The sequence below is a fragment of the Schistocerca serialis genome, chromosome 2 (genome assembly GCF_023864345.2).
Source record: "Schistocerca serialis cubense isolate TAMUIC-IGC-003099 chromosome 2, iqSchSeri2.2, whole genome shotgun sequence".
Classification (NCBI taxonomy): Eukaryota; Metazoa; Arthropoda; class Insecta; order Orthoptera; family Acrididae; genus Schistocerca; species Schistocerca serialis.
In genome coordinates this window covers 946,714,575-946,735,075 of record NC_064639.1, presented here as the reverse complement: position 1 = coordinate 946,735,075, position 20,501 = coordinate 946,714,575, and the positions used below count along the sequence as shown (strand labels likewise).

At 42.4% G+C, this 20,501-nt stretch overlaps 1 protein-coding gene across 1 annotated transcript in view; it reads left to right on the top strand.

The window, feature by feature from the left end:
• The first annotated feature begins 1,260 nt into the window (after window positions 1–1,260).
• LOC126456502 (uncharacterized) overlaps window positions 1,261–20,501 on the top strand; it is a 170,721-nt gene continuing 151,480 nt past the window's right edge. The window contains exon 1 of the mRNA XM_050092252.1: window positions 1,261–1,390. The gene's annotated coding sequence lies outside the window, so the exon portion shown is untranslated. The remainder of the gene's footprint in view (window positions 1,391–20,501) is intronic.

Here is a 20,501-nt window from a genome sequence, read left to right as displayed (position 1 = left end):
GCAGCAGTGGAACATTTTCTGTATCCAGAAACGCCCGTACAGGACACTTACATGCGGTCGTGCATTATCCTGCTGAAATGTAGAGTTTCGAAGGAATCGAATGAAGGCTAGAGCCACGGGTCGTAACACATCTGAAATACAACGTCCACTGTTCAAAGTGCCGCCAATGCGAACAAGAGGTGACCGGGACGTGTAACCAATGGAACACCATACCATCACGCTGGGTGATACGCCAGTATGGCGATGACGAATACACGCTTCCAATGTGCGTTCACCGCGATGTCGCCAAACACGCATGCGACCATCATGATGCTGTAAACAGAACCTGGATTCATCCGAAAAAATAACGTTTTGCCATTCGTGCACCGAGGTTCGTCATCGAGTACACCATGGCAGGCGCTCCTGTCTGTGATGCAGCGTCAAGGGCAACCGCAGCCCCGGTCTCCGAGCTGATAGTCCATTCTGCTGCAAACGTCGTCGAGCTTTTCGTGCAGATTGTTGTTGTCTTGAAAATGTCCCCATCTGTTGACTCAGGTATCGAGACGTGGCTGCACGATCCGTTACAGCCATGCGGATAAGATGTCTGTCATCTCGACTGCTAGTGATACAAGGCCGTTGGGACCCAGCACGGCGTTCCGTATTACCCTCCTGAACCCACCGACTCCATATTCTGCTAACAGTCATTGGATCTCGACCAACACGAGCAGCAATGTCGCCATACGATAAACCGCAATCTCGAGAGGCTACAATCCGATCTTTATCAGAGTCGGAAACGTGATGGTACGCATTTCTCCTCCTCACACGAGGCATCACAACAACGTTTCACCAGGCAACGCCGGTCAACTGCTGTTTGTGTACGAGAAATCGGGCGGAAACTTTCCTCATGTCAGCACGTTGTAGGTGCCGCCACCGGCGCCAACCTTGTGTGAATCCTCTGAAAAGCTAATCATTTGCATATCACAGCATCTTCTTCCTGTCGGTTAAATTTCGCGTCTGTAGCATGTCATCTTCGTGGTGTAGCAATATTAATGGCCAGTAGTGTAACTTAAGATTTATTGACGCCGGCACTGAAGTATTGTTGTATGGAGAGCACGTGGCTGGTTAAGGCGGCGGCGAGAGCGGGAGGCCGCAGCAATCAGCGCAGAGCGTACCGGCGCCGGGGTTCCCCCCTCCCCCCCCCCCCCCCTCTGGTGGGGGCAGCAGTGGCGCTGGCGTACTTAAATGGCGAGCGGCGATGCGGGGCGCCATCCGGCAGTCCGGTAGCGCCGACACTCCTCCACACGACTCCACAACAAGCGACACCGCTGCACCGCCTTCTCCACGGACCGCCCCTGCTGCTCACCGACGCCAAAAACCTCGACGTCGAGCCAGCGTCAGTCGCTCTCTTCAGGTGCGTACCACATTCCTCCTCTCCGCAGTGCGTGTGCAGCTGAGAGGTATACCTGCCAGGGGTGAGGCAGAGGCTGGCGAACACCGCTTCCCCTCACTCCACGTTGCCCCGCGTCTGCCGATGGTCTGTAATATCGGCTGTTGAGGAACATTGCCTTACTAGTGTACATTATGGATCTTTCTGTGGTGTTTTTGTATTTCCGTTGTTGTGACTGACGGTCTGCTGGACTTTGACGGTTCATTTACGTAAAGTGGAACACCTGCAGCAGTCATTTTTATGTTATTTTATTATGTTGCAACCAGTTTTCGTGGCTCAGTAGATTATATTCAGGCCTTAACTGACGCTGAAGCGGTGAACTCCAATCGTATGCCAACATCCATGAACTGGCTTCCGCAGTTCGTTTTTTTTTTTTTTTAATTATTCTTTGGTCGTTCTATTCCTAATATATCTCTTGTCAGTTGATAGTTGATGGTTACAGGCACAACATCGCTTTTACAATATTTTACGGAAGCCACATCTCTTTTTTTATTTGTTTATACGTCTAGTTCCTTAGGACAAAATTGAGGAGCAAATCTTCAAGGTCATGGAACTTGTCGGTACATGGAATTACTACATATAAGTAACAACAGGTAAACTAAAATGTTTATGATCCCAAAAGAAGCCAGGACTTAAGTTTAAGTAAACGCAATCAACTATGTAACATAAGAATCAGTTTAATTTTTCAAGGAACTCCTCGACAGAACAGGAGTGACCCATGAGGAAACACTTCAGTTTCGATTTGAAAGCGCTTGCATAACTGCTAAGATTTTTGATTTCTTGTGGTAGGCCTAGGTTTCTAGGCGCTACAGTCTGGAACCGTGCGACCGCTACGGTCGCAGGTTCGAATCCTGCATCGGGCATGGATGTGTGTGATGTCCTTATGTTAGTTAGGTTTCAGTAGTTCTACGTTCTAGGGGACTGATGACCTCAGAAGTTAAGTCCCATAGTGCTCAGAGCCATTTCTTGTGGTACCTTATTGAAAATGGATGCAGCAGTATACAGCACGCCTTTCTGCACAAGGGTTAAGGAAGTGCGATCCAAATGCAGATTGGATTTCTGCCGAATATTAACTGATTTAAATCTGCTAATTCTTGGTAATAAGCTGGTATTGTTAACAAGAAACGACAGTAAAGAATATACATATTAAGAGTCCGATGTCAGAAAACCCAGGCTAGTGAACAGAGGTCGACAAGAGGTTCGCGAACTTACACCACTTATTGCCCGAACTGCCCGTTTCTGAGCCAAAAATATCCTTTGAGAATGGGAAGAGTTACACCAAAATGTAATACCACATGACGTAAGCGAATGAAAATTAGCAAATTGGACTAATTTTCGTGTCGAACGATCACTTACTTCAGATGCCGTTCGAACAGTAAAAATGACATCATTAAGTCTCTGAACAAAATCCTGAACGTGGGCTTTCCACAACAGTTTACTATCTACCAGAACACCTAGAAATTTGAACTGTTCAGTTTCACTAATCATATGCCCCTTCCCTGAAATTAAAACGTCGAGTTTTGTTGAATTGTGTGTTAGAAACTGTGAAAACTGAGTCTTACTGTGATTTTGCATTAGTTTATTTTCTACAAGCCATGAACTTACGTCATGAACTGCACTATTTGAAACAGAGCCAATGTTGCATACAACATCCTTTACCACCAAACTAGTCTCATCATCAACCAGAAATATTTTATAATTACCTGTAATACTATAGGGCAAGCCGGCCGCTGTGGCCGAGCGGTTCTAGGCGCTTCAGTCTGGAACCACACGACTGCTACGGCCGCAGGTTCGAATCCTGCCGCGGGCATGGTTGTGTGTGATGTCCTTAGGTTAGTTAGGTTTAAGTAGTTCTACATTCTAGGGGACTGATGACCTCAGATGTTAAGTCCCATAGTGCCCAGAGCCATTTGAATCATTTGAAATAGGGGGCATATAATTTATATGAATAAGGAACAGGAGTGGCCCCAATACTGACTCCTGGGGAACCCCCCCCCCCCCTTCCTTTTAACCGTGCCCCACTCAGACCCCATATCACAGCCATTCTCAACACTGTGAATAATGACCTTTTGTTGTCTGTTGTTAAAGTAAGAGGTCAACCAATTGAAAGCTACTCCCCGTTTTCCGTAATGGTCCAACTTTTGGAGCAGTATTTTGTGATCAACAAAATCAAACGCTTTACTTTAAAAAAAAAAAAGAGCCTAGTTTTCGAAATCTTTGGTTTAATCCATACAGTACCTCACAGAGAAAACAGAATATAGCATTTTCTTTTGTTAAACCACTCCTAAAGCGGATCTGTACATTTGATAGCCAATTATGTGAATAACTTTAGCAGACACTGATGGCATAGAAATAGGTCTAAAATTGTCTCCATTATCCCTTTCTCCCTTTCTATGAAGCGACATTACTACTGAGTACTTTAATCGTTCAGAAAATTGACAATTCTTAAAGAAAAAATTACAAATATGGCTAAATACAGGGCTAACATGTGCAGCACAGTGCTTAAATATCCTTCTAGGCACTCCATCATAAATGTTAGCCACTGATGGGATCGTATATGTGATTGGATACCACCCCCTCAGCGTCAGTTAGGGCCTGAAGATGTATTGAATCACCGAAACTGGTTGCAATATAATAAAATAAATCAGAACGACGGCTGCAAGTGCCGTGTTTTGTTACTGATGTGATGCGCTCACTTTTTCCTTTTATTAGTACTGCACCAGTAAATACCCCAGCCCAGACTCTTTAAAGCATGGGTGGATCCGGCCGACTATTGGTTTCAGTCACTTTCGCGCCAGAAATTCGTGGGAGAGAGAGAGGGAGCGATTTAAGGGCTCTCACACGTTCAGTATTATTGCCATTACCTGAGTATGTTGACCGCCTGAAGTCGGTTATTGACATTTCTGACCTACATGTACGACATAGGAGAGAATCTGAGCAACTGTTTGCAGATGATACAGCCATTTATCACCTTGTAAAGTCACCAGATGATCAAAACCAATTGCAAAATTATTTAGACAGGATATCGGTACAGTGCGAAAAGTTACAACTGGATCTAAACAACGAAAAGTGTGAAGTCATTCACATTCGTACTTTAGGGACTCCTCTAAATTTCGGTTTAGGGGTAAATCTCAGAAATCTAAAGTCTAAGAATTCAGCTAAATACTTATGGATTACGAGTACGAATAACTTAAACTGGAACGATCACATAGATAATGTAGTGGAGGAAGCATACCATATACTGCTATTTATTGGAAGAACAGGTAGCAACAGGTCTGCTAGAGGGACTACTTACATTACTCTCGCCCGCCCTCTTCTGGAGTATTGCTGTGCGGTGTGGGGTCCGCACCAGGTGGGACTGACGGAGGTCATCGATAAACTTCAAAGAAAGGCAGCTTGTTTTTATAGGGCAAAGTGTGACACGGACGTTATATGTGAACTGGGGTTGCTACCATTAAAACAAGGCATTTTCGTTGCGGCTGGATTTTCTCGTGATACTTCAATCAACATCTTTCTCCTTCGACTGCGAAAATATTCTGTTGGCGCCTACCTCCGTAGGAAGAAATGGTCAGCATGATAAAATAAAAGCTTGCACAGAAAGATTTAAATGCTTGTTTTTCCCGCACGGCATTCGAGAGTGAAATGGTAGAGAAATAGCTTGAAACTTCCAGGCACACTGTGAATTGCAGAGTAATCATGTAGATGTAGATGTGAACTGAAGAGCCAAAGAAACTGGTACACCTGCATAATATCGTATAGGGCCCCGGCGAGCAGGCATAAGTGCCGCAACACGACATATCATGGACACGACTAACGTCTGGAGTTGTGCTGGAGGGGACACTATGAATCATGCAGGGCTGTCCAGAAATCCGTAAGAGTGTGAGGGGGTGGTGATCTCCTGTGAACAGCAAGTTGCAAGGCATGCCAGATATGCTCAGTAATCTTCTTGTCCGGGGTGTCTGGTGGCCAACGGAAGTGTTTAAACTCAGAAGAGTGTTCCTGGAGCCGCTCTGTAGAATTCTGGACGTGTCGCATTGTCCTACAGGAATTGCCCAAGTCCGTGGGAATGCGCAATGGACATGAACGGATGCAGAGTCGTATATAAGATGTGTCAGGGGTCCCGTGTCACTCCAACTGCACACACCCGACACCATTACGAAGCCTCCATCAGTTTTAACAATCCCCTACTGACATGCAGGGTCCATGAGGTTGTCCCCATACCCGTACACGCCCATCCGCTCGATACAATTTGAAACGAGACTCTTCCGACCAGGCAACATGTTTCCAGTCATCAACAGTCCAATGTCGGTGTTGACGGGCCCAGGCGGGACGTAAAGCTCTGTGTGCAGCCATCAATAGTATACGAGTGGGCCTTCGGCTCCGAAAACCCATAGCGATGATGTTTCGTTGAGTGGTTTCCACCCTGACACATGTAGATGGCCCACCAGTATAATCTGGAGCAATTTACGGAAATGTTGCGCTTCTGCTGCGTTGAATAATTCTCTTCAGTCGTCGTTGGTCTCTTTCTTGCAGGATCTCTTTCCGGCCGCAGCGATGTCGATGATTTGATGTTTTACTGGATTGCTGGTATTCACGGTACAGTCGTGAAATGGTCGTACGGGAAAATCCCCACTTCATCGCTACCTGGAAGACACTGTGTCCCATCGCTCGTGTGCCAACTATAACACTACGTTCAAAGTCACTTAAATGTTGATAACCAGCCATTGTAGCAGCAGTAACTGATCTAATAACTGAGCCAGACACTTGTTGTCTTATATAGGCGTTGCCGACCACAGCTCCGTATTCTGCCTGTTTACATATCTCTGTATTTGAATACGCATACCTATACCAGTTTCCTTGGCGTTTTTCTGTGTAGTACAAATACTGATGATCAGTACTGGTGCGGACCAAAATGTTCTCAACATTACCAATACCCATATAGTGTGTGAGAGCGAGTATTATCGGTTTGGCAGTTCGGCACTCTGTTGTCCGTTTTTTTTTCTGGGTTGCCTTGCGTATAATATTGCCGATATATTCTAAGATGAAACAATTTAGACTTTTAAACTTTTTAAAATTAACAAAGAAATGATGGCTTAATTTATTTAATATTATAGAAACAACTAATGCTTACGCGACCACTCATCAAAAGTATGCCTGTGGCCACAAACCCCAAAGATACTCCCCATTGCGTGTCCACTGGGGCCGGCCGGAGTGGCCGAGCGGTTCTAGGCGCTGCAGTCTGGAACCGCGTGACCGCTAGGGTCGCAGGTTCGAATCCTGCCTCGGGCATGGATGTGTGTGATGTCCTTAGGTTAGTTAGGTTTGGGTAGTTCTAAGTTCTAGGGGACTGATGACAGCAGCAGTTAAGTCCCGTAGTGTTCAGAGCCATTTGAATTTTTTGTCCACTGGGATTACCTATCTCATTACCACATTTTGTTTTTATACTGTTTTTCGTGCGTTGCGGATACATTACAACACTGCAACTGTTGACTCGGAAGGCAATTTACAGAGAACTAGCTGAAGCCGGCGTCGATTGCAGTGTCACGGAAATAAAAAAAGTGTTTGGTTTTATAATCTGTTAAATGAAGTGCATTTGTATACACAGTTTCTGAAATGGTGATAATTACGGCCTCTTAATTCAGCCAGGAAGGAAAACCGGGAAGGGCTTTTCCAGTGGGGATTTTACACACTTCATTCGCTGGTATAATACAAATTTATTTTACACAATTTCAGTCACATAGTAGCCAGTTAAGCTTTTATTTGTTTTTTAAGTTAATTAAAGGACCAAGCAATGAGAAGCTCGTTTAAAATTCATTGCCAATTTAAATAATTTACAGAAAATTTATAATTGACCAACCCAAGATGACATAATATTCTTTAAGACAAAACACGCCCTATATAAGACACAGAATGTAATGGGACTAAAGCCATAATGAAGGCAGGAACAGTCCAGGACGGCCCTAACTACCAAATGGTGAGAATAAAACATGATTTAAACATGAGTGATTAAAAACCTAAGACCATACTTAAAACAATGAAAAACAGTTTAACACTAATATCTAGGTAAGGTAATTTAAAACCCAGAAAAGCTCATCAATGGAAGATAATACATTTTCTAATAACACGAGAACAATTGAGTTAAAACAGATTAAGGCATACGTTGGGATCCCAACGCACATCAAAATTTGTTTAAGGAGAAGACTACAATTCGGAATTTTTCCAAGTATAAACTTAACTTGAACAGGAGCATTAAGCAGTGCGGTTGCGGTTGTAGGAAACAGCATGCAAGACAGACAGCGGGGAGAGACGCCGATCGTACGCACTCCGAATGACTTAAATAGCCAGCTAAGCAAGCCGACAGGACGTGAGTAAGTGGGGTCCGATCCTGGGTAACATGTATCAGCAATGGAATACACGAGATTATTAACGACAGTTTCTTGCAGCACAAATAATTATTATTAGATAGAATTCCAATACACAGTCGTGCAACAAAAAAATTACTCAAATGTTTTTTATTCCAGTCTTTGACCACAATATCAGTTCTTTTGACGATGACCGGTTTCAATCAATAATGACCATCCTCAGATTTTTTCTACAGCATGTCCTAAAGTGATAAGGCCGTAATGGCATTGTCAAAACATATAAGTATGTTCAGCACAGCATCGTCACATAGATCTAAAATAAGGTGTAGATTTTAGACGTATGTGACGATGCTGTGCTGAGTATATTTATATGTATTCACGATGTCATTACGGCCTTATCACTTTAGGCCATGGTACAGAAAAGATCTGAGGTTGGTCATTTCTGACTGAAACCGGTCATCGTCAAAAGAATTGATATTGTGATCAAAGACTGGAATAAAAAGCATTTGACAGTATTGGATCACTATTCATACACGCGACTATGACGCAGCTGGTGAAAAAAATAGCTCTTAGGATAGAATTAATTACTCTAAGCTCTTGAAAAAACCCATGACAATGTAAATGCTTTTTAGTAAATTAACCGAAAGATTTTTAAAAACAGCTACATATGTTTTTTTAACAAAATAATTTGAGCAATTTCTATAAAACCATTAAAGTAGCCACAAGGACAGTTGCGTGACATTCAAAGTTCATCAGCTAACACATTAGTCCTTAGCGTTTCGGAGAGGACATATGCGTCCTGGAACAGACTAAAATTTTCCTGAGCGACCTAAATAAAACAGACGCACTACTTAATTTCTTAGACAGGATAAGCCTTCAGCATTACCGTATAAGCAAACTATATATGAATCAATAAAACTGCAAAACAGACACACATTCTGACATGAACAGTTATTCATCTATTGTAACATTTCACTGTGGCACCAACAGAATTTTACATGAGCAATAATTTACTTTAAAAATCAAAAGAATTAAGGGAAGGCGGACAAGAACAGCTGACACGTACTACTACAGCCCACCTCCAACCTCCAAAATAAAAATAAGCTTTCTTCTGGAACACGGCGCTTTAAAACTGCCTAAAGGTCCACAAGCACCACGGATACATAAGGTTACCATACAAAACGAATTATAATGTGATATCAGCTAATCAATCAGTCTGAAATGTCTACCGGATCGTTCAGTCACCTTGCCATTCGAATAGCATGGAGACGCGGGTATCTGTACCCAGCAAACAGAAGGAAGACGGACCAAAATGACCGTGAACGCTGCCCTGACAGCCCGGTTCTCTTCCGATAAATCACAGCGCAAGCCACGTCGGTACTCGGTAAATTACACGGGGTAACATGACCCCAACACTGCTCGCCCGCCAACAGTTAACACCGCGGCGAAAGAGTCCCTCAGTTTATAACTGCCCAACAAACCGGCCACCAGGCTAGGATCCGCCACACCGGAGGCCGCTGCGCTTGAACGGTAACATATTAGTCAAAGATCATAATGAACAGTGATGTCGATACTGTGGTGTCACCGCCAGACACCACACTTGCTAGGTGGTAGCCTTTAAATCGGCCGCGGTCCGTTAGTATACGTCGGACCCGCGTGTCGCCACTATCAGTGATTGCAGACCGAGCGCCGCCACACGGCAGGTCTAGAGAGACTCCCTAGCACTCGCCCAGTTGTACAACCGACTTCGCTAGCGATGGTTCACTGACAAATTACGCTCTCATTTGCCGAGACGATAGTTGGCATAGCCTTCAGCTACGTCATTTGCTACGACCTAGCAGGGCGCCATTATCAGTTGCTATTGATGTTGTAAATAATGTACAGACAAGAGCTACGTGCAACATTAATGGATTAAAGTTAAGTATTCCACCATCTGCGTCCGCCTTTCTAAGTTCTAATTTCCTTGACCTGTTCCAGACCTCACGCCAGCCTGCGTGAGCTTAAACGCGTGCCTTTCGGCTTCCTCTAACATTAGTGGGTTGGCTCTCCTGCCAATCCACAACAGATACATTGTGAGAAAGCCGCCACGGCTCGAACTCCTGCGACGCACATCAGAGCGACTTAGGGCTAAAACTCACGACTGTCCTAAGCTGGCTAACATGTCCCCTAGATAACTTGCCAGTCTTAAGGTTACGCACTAGTAAACTGACTGGCCTCAGTAACTGGAGAATCCGTCAAGGTCCACGAAGCGAGGACACAATTTACCAGAAGGTTCTAGCTGTCGTCCTCGGCCCATGGCGAAGTTACGTAAAAACACATTATCAGCAGTTTTAGTCTTTCAGGGGTGCCTGCTATGTTTATATCTAAGACGCTGCCTTCGACGGGCTAAGTCCAGTTACTTTCTCTAACGCCCGATTCGATCTTGTCGGGCCAAATTTCATCAAGAGACCATAAACTGGTCAAGGGCGAGTGAACAGGATAAGACAACATCAAAGAGGATGGGATGACTTTAATATCTTCGTGCTGAGCGGTATTAAAAGCAAAATGAAGCCCACGTCTGGGCTTCAGCATGAAAGCTAAGTGCCGATTTAAGGTTCCTATCAACACTCTCGGCAAGCGATCCTAGTTTTAACATACCGGATGCCGTTTATGAACTCTTTAGAGAGAAATGCGGTTGCATTTTCACTAACCAAGATCTTAGGTGGACCGGAAATAGAAAATTCCTAGATAGGTATTGAATGGTGATGCCAATAGTGACTCCCTGACTAGGAATCAACCAAACAAAACGAGTAAATCCATCTACTACCACAAGAATATAACGATATCCGTTTCTGGTACGCAGGACGGGACCCACTTAATATGATTTTGTCCATGGGGCGATTTTTGCGAGTCGAATGCAAGAAACCCTTCGGAGAATTGGGATTAGACTTAGCTACTTTCCATTTTTCGCACTCCCCAAGGAATGCCGAATATCCATCTACAACGAAGGCCAGGCAACATGTTCCCTAATCTTAACGAGGGTTTGCATTGTCTCAAAAGACCATCTATAGCGGAGTTATGAAAATAATGAAACACGGCAAGTATTTACTCACTAGAGAGATAAATCTTTAGTCGCTTACCGTGTCTATCCTTATGACAAACAATGTCCTTCCATAAAACATAATCGTTAACCCGCTCTACCCCCCTTCCCTTTACCTTTAATTTACATATAATGAATCACAGCTGCGGATTCCTCGTGGTGTCAATTCTTTCGGAACATATTCGAGAGAACAGACATCACGCATTCATATAATAAACATTTACGTCACAACGCTACGGTTAGGACTTCATGCGCTAGGAGCGCTGCTGTCGCGTCACGTGACTAGACAGCCCGCGAACTTACGTATGTGAATCAGGCTCACGGGTCACCAACAGTTGCCCATGCTTGTTTTTTTTTAAAAAAAAAAAAAAAGAGCTTCTAACCTCTGGAAAGGTTTGAAAATATGTGTAAAGTCAATTGTAAGTCGCTGAGTGCTCTCATTATCAAACACTGGGTGAGTAGAATGTGTGTAATCTACGTTACGTTTCAAGAAAAGCTAGTTTTTTTCCACTTCTCAATATTTATGGCGTCATGACTTCCTAACTATGTGATGTACGATGATATAATTTTGCAGGTACATTCAGTGGTGTATGTGCATACTGTCTGCAAAAGGTACTGAGGATATAGTTGACAGCAAAGAAATGCTAAGAAGCACAGCATGTGCATCGAAAATGTAGGAAACTATTTTCCTCTCATCATTTTGTTGGGGTGTCAGCAAAAAAAAGTTCCGTAAAGTTTTGAAATTATGTGTAACGTTTATTGAAAGTCACTAATTGCTCTCATTGTCAATTGTTGCATAAATAAAGTTCAGAATCAGGGCAGCGACAGTTTCGCTGCAACAAGACAAACACACTGTTTAAGGAACGGTAGGAACACAGCAATCAGTCGCAATCCTATTGGGTTTTACAGATTGCAGCTGTAAATGGCCACCTTCAGTGCACGTGAATGAGTTACCATACAGCAGGCTCGCAGCAGTACATGTCACCATATGACTTTATTAGTGTATAGGTAGAGGGAAGGTTAATTCTTTCTGCGTGCACACCAGTAAAATCATATGGTGATATGTACTGCTGCGAGTTTGTTGAATGGTAATTCAGTCACGTGCACTGAAGATGGCCATTTACAGCTGGAATCTAGATATAGAAGAATAATGAAAAAAAAAACGAAGTGATCGCTGCTGTGTGGCTAATCAGGTGCATCCCAGCCCACAATATTTGTTCCGCAATGGCGATGCTGTGTTCCAAGTCGACAGAGCTCCTGTCCAAACAGTTCGCATCGTCTACTTTTATAAGCACAAGAATGTACTGTCAAATCTTCCCCGGCCACTAAAGTCACCAGATTTCAATATTATGGAGGCTTTTTGGTATGCTTTTCAAAGAACAGTTCGTGATCGCTATCCACCTCAGTCATCGTTACCGGAACTTGCCACTATATTACAGGATGAAAGATATAAGATTCTTGGTGAGAAAAAGGTGAAAAAAAAAAGGAAATTAGTTGCAGTACTACAAAGTTTATCGAAAACTCCTTGATGTGACTTTCCCAAGTCTTTAAAAACGTCTTTCTCAGAAGTTCAAAGATTAACACTGATTACATGATGTGAAGTTTCGACAAATACGCATCCATGCCATAAAGCACGAACGGTAAAGATGACCTCAATAACAATAAAACTAAAAAAACATCATGTTGACTGTCATCAGAAAATGCTTCGCAAATGTGACTGATGAACTCATTTCATTCACTACTTGCATTTGTGAACCACTTTCTAATGACAGTCAGCAAGATATTTTGTGAGTTTATTGTTATGGACGTGAATTTGAGCTTCAGTTCTGCCTTGTGGCTAAGTATTTAACGACCTTGACAACATCAAGTAACTACTGTTAGTCATTGAGGACGACGTTTTTGAAGACTATAAAACCTAGATGAAAGGGTTTTCGACGAAACGTGTGCTATTGCAACTGATTTGCTTGTTTTTTATCCTTTTCCTCACGAAAGAGCACATTATAGTTGCAGCCTACAGCCACGTTCAAGATAGTGAAGGAACAAGATCCCTTTTAAAAACCATAGAGGACCTTTATTTATCCATTCTGAGACGGCTGGAAACTGTTTCGAATGGCTACGTGTTTCATACGCCGTCTTAGACATGGTAATGCTTCGGGTTTTTGGTGTTTTCATATTTTTGTCCATCCCCTGCGTGTTTTGCGAGATGATCCGCGGGTGTTTGAAATTATTAGTAACTTGTTTCTAAGAGCAGGGCAGTTTTTATCCAGTTGCGAGGACAACATGTCTAATACTATAAATTAAATTGTAAAGTGCTGAGGAAGTATTGTATCAGTGACACCCCCACTGCCCCCGCCCCCAACGCCCCCCCCCCCCCCGCCCTCCTTCGCCGCCCCGCCAGTACCCCATTTTTTAACGAATCGAATTCCCATGTATAAAACAACACATTACAAGTCGCAAAGCACTCTAATTTTGAAATACTGAATGAAAACAGCGTGGGTTTTTCGAGTGGCGTGAGTTACGATGACCCAAGACGCATACACTGCTACTAACCTAAATACTTGACTTATTGCGTTAAACCTTTGAAGTAAATTATGATAACATTTTAATGTTTTTAATTCTGTCAATAATTATATGAAATACTGAAATTAAATTTTTGTTGCTACTCAAAGTCCTTAGCCAGACAACTTGCAACTGACCTTGGGTGCTTGGGTGCTTAGTAATACAGATTGCTTCTTAAGATAGACAATGGGTGAAACTTGAAGTTTTACCCCTTTTAGATGGGGACTTGATCGAGAAGTTTGCTATTCACATACATATGTACTAACAGTATTTCATACTGGAGTCAGTGGTGTCTCAAACCACACATTCATGACTATCTTGCAAACGGCTCGTCTCCAGACTCATACGTTGTTATTTCTACCATCATCTACTTTCACGAGTGTCCCTCTTCGCTTTAATTATGACGGTCCCCGAACACCATCTAAAAGCTACTATTAAATTTTGTTCTGCTACGTCTCGATTTGATCAATACGTCAACCGCATTGCGACGTACAAAAATTTTTTCAAAGACAATACTGCAACTGCGCAATTGCAGGCTTAGCTAACATCTGCATTTATGTTCAAGCGTGCATTTCTCGCGGTGTTTGTCCAACCCCTGTAGTAGCTGATGGTGATGAAGTGTCTTTCTTCGTGAGTGAAGCATTATTTTATAACACCGTTGAGTGTGTCCAAGTTTGAGAGATACGCAGAGTATTAAACGTGAGAAACGTATTTTTCTATTTCGCTCATTTTGGTTTCTATTTTTACGCATTGTGTCTTTGTTGAATTTTGCACTGCACAGAACCATTACTGCAGAAACAGTGCAATGCTCCCCGGTGGAAACTATGGAAATGCCTTCTTTCCATGTCCACACGGTCTACTTGACCATTATACTTCAGAAAATTTGTTGGTTGATTGTGGCCTGCTACCTACATGGAATCGTTAAACGCGCCCTCCCCAGAACTGAGGCATCCTGTATGTATAAGCAGCCCGTTTTCAACATGTCGCTTTCCCCAGTATTTGTAAGTAGCATTACAAACTGATTCAGATGCTCTATTTGTACTAACTTGTCTGCTGTGAAAGATAATTCATTTACAACGAACGTGTTGTTTAAAACAGTACAGCTGTACAATATGAAATCCAACAGCAGCCGTCCCGTTGCGCATTTCTTCGAGCGACCTGTGATTCACTATGACTAGGTGTCGGCTATACTAACGCTTCAAAGAGTTTGCAAAATTACTACGACATGAGAGTAATAAAAATATAATGTACCTGGTATCGCAGGAGTCCTCGGTTTTCTCAGTTGTTTCTCGAAATTTGTTTCTAAAGAAAATAAGTTGCATTAAATGTTAAGCACCTTATATCAGCCGATTGCTATCGAAAACCTTCGATAAATTCAGTTCTTTCGCGTTCGTTACTGCGTGATCCGTTTGGAAGTGATATGTTTCTATCTCCCTGTCATTTGAGAATCGACTTACCAAGCCAATTACAGGGGAACGTACAGTTCAGCGTGGAATCCGAATCATGGTGTAGCTTCTGATTTTAGAAATCAAGAATTACCTTTGTTAACAGATACATTCGATGCTAGAAGAAATCAGATGCCAATCACTGTCTTATTTTTGGAAAATTTGACAAGTAGCACTAACCACAATGATCAAACTTCTAACCATTCTTGTGACATACACTTGCTTATGAAAACTGCCAAAATTGGTGTAGACCGCTCATGTGAGAATCAAACAAAAAATATTTCCATTACTCGGAAGCATTCAAGGCTCCCAGAATGAAATTTTCACTCTGCAGCGGAGCGTGTGCTGGTATGAAACTTCCTAGCAGATTGAAATTGTGTGCCCGACCGAGACGCGACCTCGGGACTTCTGCCCTTTGCGGTCAAGTTCTCTACCAACTTAGCTACCCACGCACGACTGAGGACTACTCGTCACACCTTCAGTTCCGGCAGTACCTCGTCTCCTACCTCCCGAACTCCACAGAACGCCCCTGCGACACTTGGAAGACAAGCACCCGTCGAAGAAACGATATTGCGGAGACATGGCTTAACCCCAGCCCGGGGATGTTTCAGAATGAAATATTCACTCTACAGCGGAGTGCGCACTGATATGAAACTTCCTGGCAGATTGAGGTACTGCTGGAAGTACAGCTGTGAGAAATGGCTTTACGTCGTGATTGGGTACCTCAGTCGATAGAGCACTGGCTCGCGAGAAGCAAAGGTCCTGAGTACGAGTGTCGATCCCGCACACAATTTTAATCCGCCAGCAAGTTTCATACAGCGCACACTCCGCGGCAGAGTGAAAATTTCGTTCTGGAAACATGGCTAAGCCATGTCTACCATTATCCTTTCTTCTAGGGTGTTAGTCTTGCAGTTTTCACAGCAGAGCTTCTGTGAAGTTTGGGAGGTAGGAGACGAGATACTGGCAGAATTAAAGCTGTGAGGAGGAGTCGAGAGTCCTGCAGAGGTAGCTCAGTCGGTAGAGCACTTGCCCGCGAAAACCAGAATTTCCGAGTTCGAATCTCTGTCCGGCACATAGTTTTAATCTCCAGGAAGTTGTAAGTAGACTGTTTAGGTTCTTATATTGGTAACACCTCGTAGCGCTCTGTATGAAAATCACTGGCTGTGCTGTGTGCAGTCTGTAGTTAGTTTGCATTGTTGTCTGCCATTGTAGCGTTGGGCAGCTGGATGTTAACAGCGCGTAGCGTTGCGCAGTTGGAGGTGAGCCGCCAGCAGTGGTGGATGTGGGGAAAGAAATGGCGGAGTTTTGAAATTTGTAAGACTGGATGTCATGAACTGCTATATATATTATGACTTTTGATGATATTAAGGTAAATACATTGTTTGTTCTCTATTAAAATCTTTCATTTGCTAACTATCCCTATCAGTAGTTAGTGCCTTCCGTAGTTTGAATCTTTTATTTAGCTGGCAGTAGTGGCGCTCGCTGTATTGCAGTAGTTCGAGTAACAAAGATTTTTGTGAGGTAAGCGATTTGTGAAACGTATAGGTTAATGTTAGTCAGGGCCATTTTTTTGTAGGGGTTTTTGAAAGTCAGATTGCGTTGCGCTAAAAAATATTGTGTGTCAGTTTAAGCACAGTCATGTATAATTTTTCAAAGGGGACGTTTCAAATTTTCATTCGAGGTTTGTTTGCAAGCCAGTATACACGAAGTAGCCAAGCTAAAACTGTCCGAGGAATTGAACAGTAAGCACCATTCTCGATATGACACAGCGGCTTCTCAGAGCGTGGGTAAGGATTTTCCGATACATAACTACACTTATCTCTGAGTTCACTTGTACGGAGAGGCTGAACCAGATCTCGTCTGTAGAAATGAAGAACTCAGGACCTAAATGTCCCGATACCACTTTAACCAGGGTCTGTCGGCAGAGCTGACGGTCTGAAAATCTCAACACTCGCCTAACAGAACACTTGAAAGAGTAAAGATGCAGGTATGTTCTGATAATGTTCTTATGTGACAACCTCTCATCGTTTGCTTTATGAACTAAACAGCATTGCGGTTTTGTTGGATTTATCTGCGAAACTCATTTGAGCATTGATCTCTGGCGTTCTGACTCGTAGCGAATAGTTTTCTAATGACGTCTTTGCTGTTTACATTACGTTGTGAAGAAATGTCTAAAACTCCGTTCGAGTCTGCAGGGATGAGAGTTGTACATTGGAAAACGTTCCGGGAATTCAATATATTTTCTCATTCTGTTTTGAAATGGTAGCAATCACTTTTTGTGTACTGCAGTTTTTTTTCTGAAGTTACGAAAACTGCTCCGGAAAAGTAAGGTTTTCAAATCTGAAAAACTGTTCCAAAATACAACTGGTCATGCACCTAGAAGAAAATATTATATTCAAATTTGAAAGAGTTTCAATAGAGAAAAATTTGTATATATTTTCGATAACGATAGAAGCTGAAGTGATGAATCAAAACTTTTGGCCAGGCCATCACCTGAACCCAGGGTCCTGCTTACTAGGCAGATGGGCTACAACTGTAGTCTTATGCACTCCCTAACACAAACTTCAGTTCACGCCTTCAGCCCATTATCACATTCTTAAATCGTTAGTATTGCCCAGCCTCTTATCAATAATGTACTTTATATTCTGTATGTTATATTATATCTGTACTACTCACCAATAATCAGTAAGTGAAATCAGATTAAGAACAAGTATTATAAATAAGCAGTTACAAGTTTCAAACATTTTGAAACAGAAGCTGTTAGCAACTAACACCAATTTCGATTTTCAGGACAGGGAGTATTGTTAAGACGTTAAAGAAACTCAGTCATTTGCATATATCACGAGCTCTATGGTAGAAGGCCTTCCTCTTCGAGGAACAAGATGGTGCACGATCGACTTAACCGTCCACACGTTATCAAACTACTTTTAAAAATTCACACAGTTTTACTCACCATAAAATTCTCTAACTGAAGAATTAACAATATCCTCCACATAACTACACTGACGGGAAAAAAATCGCAACACCAAAAAATAATTAATGTATAGTAATGAAATTCCGGAAATACATTTGTCTAGGTAACAACATACTTAAGTGACTAACATTGTGAGACAACAGATTAATGTAAGCGCGAGATAAGCCACTATGCCCGTCCGGGGTAGCCGAGTGGTCTAGGGCGCCTTGTCACGGTTCATGCGGCTTCCCCCGTCGGAGTTTCAAGTCCATCCTCGGACATGGGTGTGTGTGTCGTCCTTAGCGTAAGTTAGTTTAGGTTAGATTAAGTAGTGTGTAAACTTAGGGACCGATGACCTCAGCATTTTGGTCCCATAAGACCTTACCCAAAATTTCCAAAAATTTAAGCCACTGCAAATGTGATATACTGGTACATAAATAACCTATGTAACCGCCAGAATGTTGAATGTAAGCATGCAAACGTGCATGCATTGTGTCGTACGCTACAGGTGCCGGATGTCAGTTTGTAGGTTGGAGTTCTGTGCCTGTCGCACTTGGTCGGTCAATACAAGGACGGTTAATGCCGTTTGTGGATGACGCTGAAGTTGTCGTCAGATGATACCCCATACGTATTCGATTGAAGACATATCTATCCTTTACAAAACATATTACGTTTTTCTTAAAAAAATAACTCTGATTAAAAGAAAAGAACAATATTCGTAACTCGCATCATATCAGTTTCATTCAACATAATTGTAAATAGTTAAATTTATATTCTTTCAGAGCTTCCTCAGCAAGTACGAAATGCAACTACAATAACTTATCAAAGGCACTATAATAAATCATATTTAATAAAATAAATTTATATATTCATCTCTATCTATGCATGGAAGTACTGCTGTGACATGAATGGCAATTACGAGTCAATAAATTAAAACAATATTTTTTATATAGGCGACAACCATCACAACACAATTAATAAAAATTATATTTCTTATGACGTGTCCCATCACTGAGCTCTGATTAAGTACAGGAAACCAACAAGACTGGAGCCACCACGCTCACCTACACTCGCATCTACATCTACTCTCCGCAAGCCACATTACGGTGCGTGGCGGAGAGTACATTGTGCACCAGTTTCCGCTTTTCCTGTTCCAGTAATGTACGTTTCGTGGGAATAACAATTGCTGATAAGCCTCCGTGTGGGCTCTAATCTCTCTAATTTTATCTTCCTGGACTGTTCGTGAGATATACTTAGGGGTATGCAATATGTTGGTTGACTATTCTAGGAACGTACGCTCTCGGGAGTTAAACAGTAGATCTTAACGCGAAGCACAACGACTCTGTTCCAGCGTCTCCTACCGGATTTGGCTCAACATCTCCGTGACGATTTCGCCCTTGCTAAATGAACCTGTATTGCAACGTGGTGCTCTTCTTCGTCTCTTCTCTATTCCTTCTATCAATCCTGTTAGTTAGGAATGCCATACTGACGAGCAGTATTCACGTATTGGCCGAGTGAGTGTTTTGTAAGCTACTTCCGTTGCTGATGTACTACGTTTCCCGAGCATTCTCCCAGTGGATCTGTCTGGCATCTGCATCACTCTCAATTAATCTGATGCGCACCAATTCGCCCCGTATGCATACTCCTGGATATTTCATGGAAGTCAATGCTTACAGTGATTGTTCTGCAATTTTGTAATCACACAATAAAATTAAGGGGCTCCGGAAAGGCTCAAAATCATGAAAAGTTCAATTTTTACTTTTTTGCGTTTTCTGAATCTGCAGACTATTACCTTTTAATAGATATATAATTTATTCAATTCCGAAGACTACAACTATTTTTAATTTTTTTTGAAATGTGTTCTACATGGGCGTGACCCACTGTGGCGCTGTTAAACTGCAGTCAAATGGTGTTATTATTAACGTCCGTGTTCATCAGGTACATTTTAGTGATGTGAGATAAAGTATGTGTTGTGGCTAACCTGTGATGGTTCAATATATATCGCTGGTGTGATTGTCGATTGTTTCATGTTTATTTACTCTGTCGTTATCTCGAAAATATTCGTAATTAATTCTGTTTCTTGAGTCTCTGTTTTGTTGAAGTATAATAATGAGTAAAAGTAAAGTTATTAGAAATCCTCTGAAGGCTTTTAAGAAAAGGAGAAATGTTGGAAAGCCAAAGGTATGTGTTATTACTGTAAACAATAAAGACGATAACCAAGTGAGTGAACCTAACCTCTCAAGTACACCTGCCCATAGCAGTCAAAGTGGGAAAGAAAATACTTCACAGAAGAAGCTTGGTTCAATGAGTGAAAACTATGAATGTTTTATGGGCGAATCGGATGTGAATGAAATATTTGATACGTCGGTTCTCAAAGGAATTTTTTCAAATTGTGTAAGATGTATTCATTGTAGTGAAGTTGGTCTGGCACTCTCCATAATAAAGCACGTAGGACTTGCCAGTGAAATACAACTGAAATGTGATAAGTGTTCATACATGACCACCTTTTGGAACAGTGTTGCAGTAACTGCAACTGAAGAAAATGGTAGCAAAATCTACGAACACAACAACGAGCGATGCTTGCTTTAGACAAGGAACGCCTTCGGGCTGCAGACAGGGCTGTAAAGAGTCTAGAAATACAAGCAAGAGTAAACAGGAGGAGGAACAAGAGGAAGCT